Source organism: Bufo gargarizans, chromosome 5, assembly GCF_014858855.1.
Source record: "Bufo gargarizans isolate SCDJY-AF-19 chromosome 5, ASM1485885v1, whole genome shotgun sequence".
In the NCBI taxonomy this organism is placed as follows: domain Eukaryota; kingdom Metazoa; phylum Chordata; class Amphibia; order Anura; family Bufonidae; genus Bufo; species Bufo gargarizans.
Genome location: NC_058084.1, coordinates 58,882,905 through 58,893,693, shown reverse-complemented (window position 1 = coordinate 58,893,693; position 10,789 = coordinate 58,882,905). Strand labels below are relative to the sequence as shown.

The 10,789-nt window shown below is 40.6% G+C and overlaps 1 protein-coding gene across 1 annotated transcript in view; it reads left to right on the top strand.

Moving 5' to 3' along the window:
• The first annotated feature begins 497 nt into the window (after positions 1-497).
• LOC122939089 (transient receptor potential channel pyrexia-like) overlaps positions 498-10,789 on the top strand; it is a 230,472-nt gene continuing 220,180 nt past the window's right edge. The window contains 1 exon segment of the mRNA XM_044295062.1: positions 498-552. The gene's annotated coding sequence lies outside the window, so the exon portion shown is untranslated.

Here is a 10,789-nt window from a genome sequence, read left to right as displayed (position 1 = left end):
TTCCAATTTGTCCATAGAAAAGTCTGTCTGTGATTTTGGGATAAGTTTTCCAGAAAAAATTAAATAATTCTGGTTGGCAACCCTGGACAGATGTCCATAGCAGAACACTGAGTCGCTCTCTTTAAATTGCACAGCTGTTTTGCTGACAGCTCCAGTGCATGCTGCTGAGTCCTTACACTGCTGAGCTCCTCATCCACAGGTGATTTCAGTTGGGGAAAACTGTCAATCAGTGGCAGGGGGTGAGGAGAGCAGGGAGCCCGTGAGTATCATCAGGACTCATCGGCATGTGCTGGAGCTGTTAGGAATCAGCAATTACTGGTGGCAGATTCCCCTTAAGGTGACTTAGCCCCTTTAATTTTATATTTTGTCATGTTGGTGCCACACAAGTAGACCAATTGAGGAATGTTCAGTATAGGTCACATACGTTTATAAATCATACGTTATACATAATATTTTATCATTTGGTTGCCTCAAACATATTTTGTAGGCCTAAGCCTGAAAAGATGAAGAAGAAGAGTACTACAGTGATGAGAAGATTCCGGCGTCTTCAAGGTAAGGACACATCAGCCTCCCCAGCACCTTCACTGTCATGATGGCTCATAGGTGCAAAACTGGGTCTATAGATTGTCAGACATTCCATCCATCATCCCATTTATTTCTTAAAGGGTTATTCTGCTGCTGCTGCAAAAAAAAAACTCTTCCCGTGGCCATACCTCGCCATTCCTCCGCAGCTGCCATTGCGATGGTGCTTAGGTCTCTGCTTGAGCTCCACTTCCTGCTTCAGTCCTGACATGGCAGGGAATACCGTTCAGCCAATCACCGTCTACAGCCGTGACCCGCCACAGCCACCGATTCGCTGATTAGCTTTCTCAGCCAGTTTCTGCGTTGTTGAGACTGGAGCAGGTGTTGGACCTCATCGAGCACCTGTGCATCGCCAGAACAGCACCAGCAGGCGATTAGCGAGGTGAAATAAGCTAGTTAATTTTTTAACCATTTTATGATGGTGATATACAGTATATATATATATATATTTTGGTACCTTGGAACCGAACCAGAGTTCGGGAAATGTTTTTTTTACAGTAGAAATAAATTTATGAAGTTATTACGTGAAGTCTCACGAGACTAACTTCGGCTCATAGGAGCCAATACATTCTAATACTGTAAGGAGCACTCGCTCCATACAGTATTGAAACAGAGTTTTATGCAAATCGACTTTGGATGTTTCATCCGAAGTCGATTCGCTCATCCCTAAGGATAGCCCTTTAATAAAAAGAATTTAATTTTTTTTAAAGTTATTTTACCCTCTTAACTTCAGTGGTGGTGAAATGGACTTATTAACGTTAAAGGGGTTTGCCACTTACTGGCTACTTGTGACCAATGTGTATATACAATGACTATATGTAGCCCCTGTTGATATTCTGTGCCGCTTTCTATATTTCATAAGACGTGTCCCTTTGATGGGCAAATCTTCTGTGCTGTCCTCAAGGAGGTCCTATCCATAAAATGGTCGCAGATGGAGGGTTTTGTGACCAGACACATCACTCAGTCTACTCCATTCAAACACTCTGCACCTGCACACCCCCAGCAGTGCAAGTGCAGGTGCAGTGAGTTTGAATGGCGAAGACATCACACGGCGGTGATTTGCCTGGTCACATGATCCTCTATCAGCAGCCATTTTATGGATGGGACCTTTGTGTGGACTGCACAAAAGACTTGGCAAACAAGGGTGCATACCTTATAAAAAATATAGAAAATGACACAGAGTTTCAACAAAGGTTATGTTAGTAAATGCCATATAGTCATCCTACAAACAAATTGGTAAACAGTAACCAAAAAATGGCCTTTGATGAGAAGACTGATGCAAAAACTGATGTGACTGGCAGCTTTTATCCTCAGACACATTCGTTTTATGAACGACCATAACAGCACATCAGAGAAGAACTCAAAACGAATAGTCCTCCAGGTGGAAATGGTATAATAGTTGTTAATGACGCCACGATCTGTAAAATTGGAATGTACTGTGTTTGCCTTTTGCATTGGAAGTAAATTGCAACTGGAAGTAAAACAAAAACAAAAAAACACAAAAGAAGAAAAACATGTTTAGCAAAGGTCCCGTCCGGTGTTGTTTTGGTTACTCCCGTGACTGCATCTCATAAAAAAAAGTTGAAATCTCTTTATGCCGTGAACTCCCTTTGTATTCATTGGAGTAACATCTATGAGGATTCCTCAGATAGTATGCAGGATTTACTACGAGCCGATCAGTCTCAGGCTTGTCCTGCTCAAACTGTCTGCTGCCTCCTTCGTCTGAAGACACAAGTGCGTAAGTCAAAGCAATTACTTTACATTTTATACCTTTTACATCCTCTTTCAGGAGATAGAGCCATAGTATAGTGAGGCTTCCATTAGATATGGCTAGCTGCAATGGAGTCTGGCTGTGTTCAGCTTGTGTGATACTCGGGTTCTCCGTGTCTATTACAAAATTAAAGGGGCATTCTGGTTGTATCACGTTATCCCCTATCCACAAGATAGAGTATAACTATTAGATTGGTGGGAGTCCTGCCGCTGTGGATAGAGGATAACTTGACACAACCGGAAACCTCTATGAGGCTGAATGCACACGATCAGGATTGCGTGCGGATTTTCCGCGCGGATTTGCGTGCGGAAAATCCGCACCGGAGGTCATGTCCATTGTATGCAATGAGATTTTGAAATTCTCAATGCACACGATGCGAATTTTTTCCGCGCGGATTTTGACCTGCGGTGCGAATTTTAAAATCCGCGACATGTCAATTAATTTTTATTTTCCTGACCGGATTTTCTATATTCAATTAGTGAGATCCGCATGCGGAAAATCCGCACTGAATCCGCACCACATCCGCACGCAAATCCGCATGCAAATCCGCACCAATTAATGCGGATTGACCGCACGGATTTGCCTGCGAACACCTGCGGATTTCAGTGCGGAATCTCTGCACATGAATCCTGAACGTGTGCATGTAGCCCAAATCAACCTAAGAAATCAAAATAAACACTTATGTAATATAGAAAATCCTTGATCCAGTCTAATTGCTACATGGGGTCAGGAAGAATTTTTTCCCCCTTTAGGACAGACTGGCTTTTGTCTGAGGCTGATATCACATATAATATTTTGCAGTTTTAGTGACATTTACAGGGTCGATTTTCACAGATTTTTTTTATTGATAACTTTTTAGTAATGGCCAAATGTTAAATGAAAGGGGTATTGCGTTTGTGTAATGTTATCCCTTATCCACAGAATTGGGAATAACTATTAGATCCCCTCACCGATCTAATAGTTATTTTCTATACTGTGGATGGGCGATAACTTTACACAACCGCAATAGCCCATGGCCGATTGGGCATGTGCCCTGCCTCTCTAGTGGTTAGACAGCCCTCCAATCAGAGTCCCCACAACTAAGGCTATTTTCACACTATCGTTTTGGCTTTGCGTTTCTGAGATCCGTTCAGGGCTCTCACACGCGGTCCAAAATGGATCAGTTTTGCCCTAATTCATTCTGAATGGAAAAGGATCCGCTCAGAATGCATCAGTTTGCCTCCGATCAGTCTCCATTCCGCTCTGGAGGCGGACAACAAAACACTGCATGCAGCGTTTTTCTGTCCGCGATGTGGAGCGGAGCAAGACGGATCCGTCCTGGCACACAATGTAAGTCAATGGGAATAGATCCGTTTTCTCTGACACAATAAAAAACGTATCCATCCCTTATTGACTTTCAATGGTGTTCAAGACGGATCCGTCATGGCTATAGAAGACATAATACAACTGGATCCGTTCTTGACGGATGCATGCGGTTGTATTATTGTAACGGAAGCGTTTTTGCAGATCCATGACGGATCCACAAAAAACGCTAATGTGAAAGTAGCCTAAATTGCGAGGCTCATATACTGTTTTATTGCAGTCTATGGTAAAAGCAATTAGAAGATGGCATGTTTAAGTCTCCTAAGGGGAGAAAAAAAATATAAAAAATTCACATATGAAAATAAATAAACAGTAAAATATAAACATAATGGGTATTGCCATGTCCAAAAATGACCGAACTATTAAATTACAAAAATATTTTTCCTTTGTGGTGAAAGCTATAGTGAGACAAAAAAATTGGTCACCTTGTCCCGCTCAAATAATTGATGTAAAAAGTTATCAAAAATTTGTGTTATACCCCAATATGGTACCAATAAAAGCTACAGCCCCACAAAAAAAACAGGCCCTCACACAGCTCTGATGAGGGAGTTATGGGTTTTAGAATATAGCAATTGTGGGGACTCGCTCTGGTAGACAGGATTAGTGTACGCAGATCAAACTGTTCAAGCAGTCATATTCAAACAAAGAGTCACCTTGCGGTGTTGGTGGTAATTCACACCATGCGGCAATTCTGCCTCAAAGAGTCCGTGCTGATAGCAGCACCGACCTGTTTTCATGCCAAACAGGTATCAAGCCTTCATCTAGACACAAGGCTCCCAAATCCCAACACAGAGACATGGCTTCTGAGCCCAGCTGCCTATTTAAGGACAGCCAGGTGCTTCCAAAACCCGGACCGGCCTCCAGTCCGGTATTTGAACTCACCTGGCTGTAAATCAGCCCAGCAGCACATGCTGGGAGGAAAATACCTGTTTTCCCAGACTAAACCTCTCACTGTGTCACAAAATGCAAAGAAAACATTTATTTTTTCAAAGGTTTTTATTTTTTAAAAGTAGAAGAACAATAAAAACTACATAAGTTTGGTATCATTGCAATCATACTTACCCACAGAATAAGGTTTTCATGTGATTTTTAGCGCACAATCAAAACTGTAAGAACAAAACCCCCAAAACATTTCAGAATTGTGTGTTCTTGTTTTTTCAATTTCACTACACTAAGAATTTGTTAGTGTTTTCCATTACAAGATATAGTATATTAAAGGGCATCTGTCAGCAGTTTTGTACCTATGACACTGGCTGAACTGTTACATGTGCGCTTGGCAGCTGAAGGCACCTGTTTTGGTCCCATGTTCACGTGTCCGCATTGCTGAGAAAAATGATGTTTTAATGTAATAAATGAGCTTCTAGGGGCAACGTGGGCGTTGCCGTTCCGCCTAGAGGCTCCGCTCTCTCGGCAGCTGTTGCACCCTCTGCACTTTCATTGACTTTAGGAGAAGTGAGGGCCAAGCAATCTTTTTTTTTTAAGTGACTACCCATTGTACTACCTTTTTTCTACAGGTCAGTATGATTACAGGTACAGTTGAGCGAACCTGCCTTTTGGCAGGCTGAGATTGGGTTCGGGATTCAAGTGAATTACGTAATTCCGTTCTCTCTGAATCCATCACGTAATTCAATGCTGGCATGCCGCATAATACAAGTGTATGGCCAGCTTTGAGAGTTCCGTTCTGCTGTCCATACACTTGTATTATGATGGAATGCCTCTAAGGGCAATCCGTTTTTGCATGCCGGCATTGAATTACGTTACGGATCCTGGCCAATTACGATTATAGCAATACCAAATTTATACTGTTTTCGTATGTTATAATAGTTTTTCACGATAAAATCACTATTAGAAAAAAATCGTTTTTTGTGTGGCCGTATTCTAAGTGCCATAATTTTTTTATGTTTCCATCAATTGAGTGACTCTATTCACTTTACTAGGCTTCAGTTCAGTGTTTGTTTGCAGATTAGGTACCACAGCCAAGATTTCTGTGTAGCCTAGATATGTCTCCAGTCAGCTTCGTCTTATGGTCTGCAAACCGCAGATCCACAAAATACGAATGTGGACCATGTGCATGCCGCATTTTGTTGCAGATCCATTGACTTGGGTCCGAGGTCTGCATTTTGCGGACAAGTATAGGACATGTTTTAGATGTTGCACAACGGACTTCCATGTGCCTTTCGCATCCGTCTGTCCATACCGCACAATATAGAATATATCCTATACTTGTCCACATAGTGTGGACCGCGGACACATTAAAGTCAATGGGTCCACAACAAAATGCACCATGCACACAGATAGTGTCACGGTCACGAACACGCACACACAGGGGGAAGGATAGTGGCCACTGTGCTCCACCCTCACCCCTAGCCCTGCCTACTTGCCTCGCAAGTCCTGATGACAGGGGACAACTGGGCGGCAGTCCCTAGCTTATAATACGTGCTGGGAGGACAGACAAGACAAACAACGGATAGTGAACGGACCGAGTCAATACCAAGAGAGCGACGAAGTACAAATGGAGAAAGCAGCGAATAGTCAGGAGAAGCCGGGGTCAAATACCAGGAGAGTAAATAAGTACCACAGGAATGAACAAGAACAGGTCAGGTCACAAGCCGAAGGTCAAGCCAAGAGGTCACGTCAGGGACTTAGGAGCAAGTAGTAGCGGGTCAAAAACAGGCACGGGTCAAAATCCAAATGGCACAGGGTACACAGTAACAAATAGCCTTGAACAATTAATCACAGGCAACCTGTGGCTAGCAGGTTGCCTGTTAATATAGTGAAGAGCAGAGGTCATGTGACGTGTCCAGCGCCACATGACCTCCCCCCTGTGTGTAGCCGAGCGCCCAGCTCGGCGCTCAGCCACCTTGAGCGTAACTATGGAAACGGCGAGCGCGAGCGCTACAGAAGGACGCGGCGAGCGTATCTTCCGCCGTGTCATCCCAGGAGAGGAGAAGCACGCCGCCGGCGCCCTGTGACAGATAGCATCCGTATTTTTAAGATATTTGGATTTTAAAACAGACACGATAATGTGCATGAGGCCTAAGAAAGCTCTGTCCTGCAAAAAAATAAAATCCCTATGGGTTAAAATATGGCTAATCATTTAAGTGTTGAGGTGCCTTCAACTAGGCATTGTGTAATATGCCGAAAGGTATTTTTATAGACACAGCGCCACTCTTGTGCATAGGTTGTATCTGTACTGCTGGTATACTCTGTTTACTTAACCACTTCACATCCGGGCCATTTGCTCTCTTCCTGACCAGGCCTATTTTTGCAAATCTGACATGTGTCACTTTATGTGGTAATAACTTTGGAACGCTTTTACTTATCCAAGCCATTCAGAGATTGTTTTCTCGTGACACATTGTACTTCATGTTAATGGTAAATTTGTCTCAATATGTTTTACCTTTATTTATTTAAAAAATCCTAACGCTTCACTGTTAGGATTCACTGTTTTCTAAATTTTTATCTCTCTGCTTTTAAAACAGAAAGTGATACCTCATAAAATATTTATTACTTAACATTCCCCATATGTCTACTTTATGTTGGCATCACTTTCTAAATGTCTTTTTTTTTAGGATGTTAGAAGGCTCAGAATTTTAGAAGCAATTCTTAAAATTTTTAATAAAATTTCCAAAACCTACTTTTTAAGGACCAGTTCAGGTCTGAAGTCCCTTTGTGGGGCTTACACAGTGGAAACCCCCCATAAATGACCCCATTGTATAAACTACACCCCTTAAGTTACTCAAAAATGATTTTACAAACTTTGTTAACCCTTTAGGTGTTCCACAAGAATTAAAGGAAAATGTAGATGACATTTCAGAATTTCACTTTTTGGCAGATTTTCCATATTAATCCATTTTTTCCAGTAACAGAGCAATGGTTAACAGCCAAACAAAACTCAATATTTATTACCCTGATTCTGTAGATTGGTACTATTTTGGTGGGCATATGCCTTTTTGATCGCTTGGTGTTGCACTTTATGTGATGTTAGGTGACAAAAAATGGCTTTTTTGGCACTGTTTTTATTTTTATTACGTGATATAACGTCACTTACTCATTCACACTCCTGCTCCGCTAGCATTATTAATCCCTTAAGGACCCCATCATTTTTCACCTTAAGGACCAGGCCATTTTTTGCAAATCTGACATGTCACTTCATGTGGTGATAACTTCAAAATGCTTTTACTTATCCAAGCCATTCTGAGATTGTTTTCTCGTCACATATTGTACTTCACGACAGTGGTAAATTTGAGTAAAAATATTTCATTTTTATTTATAAAAAAAATATCAAATTTACCAAAAATGGGGAAAAATTCTCAATTTTTCAAAATTTTTATTTCTCTGCTTTTAAAACAGATAGTGATACCTCCTAAAATAGTTATTACTTCACATTTCTCATATGTCTACTTCATGTTTGGATCATTTTGTAAATGACATTTTCTTATTTTGGGATGTTAGAAAGCTTAAAAGTTTAAAGGAAATCTTGACATTTTTCAGAAAATTTTCAAAACCCACTTTAAGGACCAGTTCTAGAGTCACTTTGTGAGATTTACATAATAGAAACCACCCATAAATGGCCCCATTTTAGAAACTACACCCCTCAAGATATTCAAAACTGATTTTACAAACTTTGTTAACCCTTTAGGTGTTCCACAAGAATTAAAGGAATATGTAGATGATATTTCAGAATTTCACTTTTTTGGCAAAAAAACCTCAATATTTATTACCCTGATTCTGTAGTTTACAGAAACACCCCACATGTGGTCGTAAACTGCTGTACGGGCACACGGCAGGGCACAGAAGGAAAGGAACGCTATATTTTTTTGGGAGGGAGGTTTCACTGGGATAATTTTAAGTTGCCATGTTACATTTGAAGACCTTCTGATGCACCCCTAGAGCAGAAACTCCAAAAAAGTGACCCCATTTTAGAAAATACACCCCTCAAGGTATTTAAAACTTATTTTACAAACTTTGGTAGGCCTTTAGGTGTTCCGCAAAAATTAAAGGATGAAATTTCTGAATTTCACTTTTTGGCAGATTTTAATACATTTTTTATAGTAACAAAGCAATGGTTAACTGCCAAGCAAAACTCAATATTTATTGCCCTGATTCTGTAGATTCTGTAGTTTACAGAAACACCCCACATGTGGTCGTAAACTGCTGTATGGGCACACGGCAGGGCGCAGAAGGAAAGGAATGCCATATGGTTTTTGGAGGGCAGATTTCACTGGGATAATTTTAAGTTGCCATGTCACATTTGAAGACCCCTAGAGTAGAAACTCCCAAAAAATTTCCCCATTTTGGAAACTACGGGATAAGGTGGCAGTTTTGTTGGTACTATTTTAGGGTACATATGATTTTTGGTTGCTCTGTATTACACTTTTTGTTAGGAAAGGTAACATTATTTAAAATGTTCATCTGACAGGTTATATCATGTGCTATTTTCATAGAGCAGTTTGTTACCGACACGACAATACCAAATATGACAACTCTTTTTGGTTGTTTGTTTCAGTTTTACAGAATAAAGCATTTCTGAAAGGCATATTTTTATTTATTTTTTGGGCGACTGTCTTATGTAGGGGCTCACTTTTTTTCAGTATGAGATGACGGTTTGATTGGTACTATTTTGGGGTGCATATAACTTTTTGATCGCTTGGTATTACACTTTTTGTGATGTAAGGTGACCAAAAATTGCTTTTTTGACACACTCTTCATCTGAGGGGTTAGGTCATGTAATATTTTTATACAGCAGGTTCTTACGGATGCGGCGATACCTAATGTGTCTATTTTTTTATTTAAGTTTTACACATTAACAGCATTTTTTAAACAAAAAAAAATCATGTTTTAGTGTCTCCATATTCTGAGAGCCAGAGTTTTTTTTATTTTTTGGGGCGATTGTCTTAGGTAGGGTCTCATTTTTTGTGGGATGAGATGACGGTTTGATTGGTATGATTTTGGGGTGCGTATGACTTTTTGATCACTTGGTATTACACTTTTTGTGATGTAAGGTGACAAAAAAATAGCTTTTTTGACACCGTTTTTATTTCTCTTTTTTTACGGTGTTCACCTGAGGGGTTAGGTCTTGTGATATTTTTATAGAGCAGATCGTTACAGACGTGGCAATACCTAATATGTCTACTTTTTTATTTTTCTTTTACATTTAACACAATAAAAGCATTTTTGAAAAAAAACTAATTATGTTTTAGTGTTTCCGTAATCTGAGAGCCATAGTTTTTTTTTATTTTTTGGGCGATTGTCTTAGGTAGATGCTAATTTTTTGTGGGATGAGGTGTCGGTTAGATTGGTACTATTTTGAGGGGCATACACCTTTTAGATCGCTTAGTGTTGCACTTTTTATGATGTAAGGTGACAAACATTATTTATTTTTAGCACAGTTTTTATTTTATTTTTTTGACAGTGTTAACCTGAGGGGTAAGGTCATGTGATATTTTTATAGAGCCGGTCGATACGGAAGCGGGAATACCTAATATTGTTTTCCCTTATTTTTTTCCAATTTTTTTTTACTTTATTTTGGGAAATGGACGTTTTTTCTTTTTTTTACTTAAAACTTTAAATTTTTTTGTAAAACGTTATTTTTCTAACTTTTTTTTCACTTTATTTTTTGTCCCACTCTGGGACTTCAACTTTTAGGGGTCTGATCCCCTTTACAATGCATTACAATACTTCTTTATTGTAATGCATTGGCTGTAAGTGTACTACACACTGTAATACACTTCAGCCTGCTTGCCTGTGAGATCCAGGTGGCTGGATCTCACAGGCTGTCACAGAAGACAACCACGATGCCTAAGGAAGGAATTGGGGCTGCCTTCCCTGCCATCGGGTCCCCGTCACAGCAGCGCGGGGACCCGATGGCCACCCCGCACCTGGCACGATCCTGCATGTGCCGCGGTCAGCGCTGACTGCGGCAGTGCGAGGGTTAATGCGCCGGCATGTTTTCACCGATGCCGGCGCATACAGCAGGGGTCCGGCTATCAGTGGCTGACGTATAGAGATGAGCGAACCCGAACTGTATAGTTCGGGTTCGTACCGAATTTTGGGGTGTCCGTGACACGGACC